The 3320-nt window shown below is 28.1% G+C and overlaps 1 pseudogene; it reads right to left on the bottom strand.

The window, feature by feature from the left end:
* Window positions 1-1411: 1411 nt before the first annotated feature.
* Window positions 1412-3320, bottom strand: part of LOC108687105 — a 5835-nt pseudogene continuing 3926 nt past the window's right edge.

Genomic DNA, 3320 nt, shown 5'->3' with positions numbered 1-3320 from the left:
ATATATAAAATTTATAAATTTTCATTTCTTCCTAACAGATGTCAAGTGATCAAATGGAAAATAAATGCACTTATAAAAAAATGAAAAGAATGTGTTGATAATAATACAAAATCAGGAAGAAACTCAATATCATTTGAGTATTAAAATCAAATGGAGATTTTTGACAAGGACAAAGAGGCGTCATTAAGTTATATTCGGCCATCTAACCTTCCAAAAAAAACTACAATTAATCCAGATTTGAAAACTAAAACCATAGAAATACGGTCAGAAGTTCCAATTGTTGCTGAATGCCACCCAAATGTTTCAAGAACAAGAATGCCACAAATTGATCCGAAAGCAAGCATTAATAAAAAAAGAGCTCGCCCGCTGCATGGATTCAATAAAGCAAAGCGCAATTAAAAAAATGATTTGAACATTTGCATAGTGAAGAAAAACGACAAATACAACGAGATATTAGGCTTGTTAAACTTCTTACGAAAAAACAGAAGCAGTGAATTTAAAAAAATGGCAACTCCAAATGCAAGAAATAGAGTAAAGTAAAAAAGAAGTAAAAAAGATGATAGTCAGCAACGTTAAACTAAAAGCCAAATATCGTCAGCACGAAATAATTGCAATCGAAAGAGAAAAATATAAATTATTACACAAACTTTTAAAAGATAAAGAGAATATAGAACAGTCTGTTGTTAACTCTGTAAATGATTCGGATGATGCTTACGATGAAGATTGGAAGTATTGAAGACTGAAAACGTTTGACATTTTTATATTACATAAGTTTTGTTGCTTTTTTAAAAAATTTTTAATCGTTATTATAAAGCGTACATTTAAAAATATTTATAGAGTGAACATATGTTCGATCTAATGTGATAAAATAATCAAAGTACGAGTACAAAATCTGAAACTTTATTTTATTTTTATTAATATGCAGGCGTTACTAACATTTAATAGATTATAAATGTTAAGCAAGTTAAGATTGTTATTAAGTTGTGATTAAATAAGATTTGTTATGTATGAAATAGAATATATAATATAATAAAAAGTTGGTCATCATATTCAATAAAATTCATTTAATAAAACACAAATACGTACAATGATTTTTTATAATGTAACTATGTACTAAATTTCAATCATTGTAATCAACGTAATGTCTCTTCTTTATGGAGATTGTAAATGTTATATGCGCATATGTTACTTTACACTTCAGGAAATAATTCTTTAAATAGTTGTCCTATGATTTATCCGAATATCATTGATGTTTTCATGATCAATGATATTTTCATCCATAATTACGTGATCATCACTATCTTCATTTATTTGAAAATCATCATTTTATTATCAATATAAAGGTTGTGCAGAATACACGCTGCTATTACTATATTCGTAATAAATTCCATATTTCTACTCCGAAAAGAGTTTATTTGACAAAATCATTTAACATGTCAAATGCTCTTTCAACTGCCATCTGAGTAGGCGAATGCAAAGAATTAAACTCTGTTTGCTGAGGTATTAAATGACCATTGTCTCAAAATAGTGAAATAAGCCATGATAACGATGGATACGCAGAATCACTAAGTACAAATGTACCATATCATTAGAAAATAATAATTCTTTATCTTCATTCGTTATTTCTTTACAAAGTCGACCTTCTCAATACACGAGCATCATGCAAGGATCCAGATTTACCGCAATATACGTTCGTAAATCGCATATCAGAGTCGACGATTCGCTTGTAAGTGAATGGAAAAAATTTTTTTACGATTATAGTATGGTATCTCATTTACCAACGGTTTCTGAATACGAATGTGACTACAATCAATCGCTCCTAAAACTTGTAGAATTCCTTTTTTTTTAAAAAAAAAAACCTTGCGCATACTGTCGAAATGTTGTGCTATTGCAGTCATCTAATCACATCATCCGATTTAATAAATCATCGATTTAATAAAATCCAAGCAATTACACACCATATAATACGGAATAGAAGAGATAGAAACATCAAACCGATCTGATTGTTCTTATTGGCTCTATATTAATTATAAATCACAGAAATTAATATACTCAGCTTTATTGAAATCGGTTTGTTCCCGTACAAATGATTTAGCATAAGCACAGATGTTTCAAATTCAACTGTAACTGTAGAATAATTAATAAGATCAATTATATTTATCATTAAAAGTAAATAAATATCGAATATAAGAATGAAACTATTACTTATGTAAATGTGCATAATTATCAATAAGTCAAAATATTATTTACCTTGACAATCGCAAGTGTTCCTTAAATTCTTGTTTTGTCCAAGATTCCATAACTTTTATTAAACTGTTCCACACGATACCGTTTATGCGCAAAAAATAAATATTGCATTAGTGGAAAATATAATGTACTATCTCCATCATCTTCATATAAACTATCGTCTGTTGTAGTGCTGTCCACTTCACAATAAGTGCTTGCAGAACTAGAGCTACTGTTAAGCTATGTTGTTTCCATATAACCTTTCATTTCCACATCTACATAATTATTATCGATTTACATAAAATTATCAACCATTTTTTTTTACGTTAAATAATATTATATTGACATTTTTATCAAAATTGTTTGTTTCTATATAGTTTTTCTTTTTCTTCTTTTTTTTCTTATTTATCCATGGATAATGAGAAGATATACGACCAGAAGGTTCTAGTTGACTAGACCATCTATTGGGGTTTTATTGAAACACATGTGTTTCAAGGAGCACCCTGACACTGTGCCACAATTTGTGTCGTAAGTGGAAAGTCACCCAATGACTGGCGCCAAGTTAAATTCTGCTAATGCAATGTTAATTTATTACTAATAACTTTAATGTGCTTAACTTAATTGATAATAAATGATTAATATTGCTACGATAATTTTTTAGTCAAACATTTAATCTAAACAGGCACCAAACGACACATAAGAAATAATAAACAAATTACAAGTGCCATCATTGCAGAATAAATTTCACAAGAACAGATAATTTACGTCGACACATAAAGGCGAAGCACTTATTTTTCTATATTAGATCTCAAGAGTATACATAGAGGCGAAGAACGATATCTTTACAAGATATGTACTTTAAAATTACTATTAGTGTTTTTTCAATTATTTCTCATTTGATTGGTTTTTCATTTTTATAATATTTTCTACCATAAATAAACACAACAAAACACAATTTTTGTACATTCGTGTCAAGATAATTGCTCGTATGTGTATGTATATAGAATGTCTAATAAGAAACATAACAGAATCTTTTTTATAATTGATCAAATGAAATCTGTTTTACAATTTTCACAATAAGTAATAATTAATTT

The sequence above is a fragment of the Atta colombica genome, unplaced genomic scaffold (genome assembly GCF_001594045.1).
Source record: "Atta colombica isolate Treedump-2 unplaced genomic scaffold, Acol1.0 scaffold200, whole genome shotgun sequence".
NCBI lineage: Eukaryota > Metazoa > Arthropoda > Insecta > Hymenoptera > Formicidae > Atta > Atta colombica.
The sequence above is the reverse complement of the archived record's forward strand: the minus strand, read 5'-3'. Positions and strand labels throughout refer to the sequence as shown.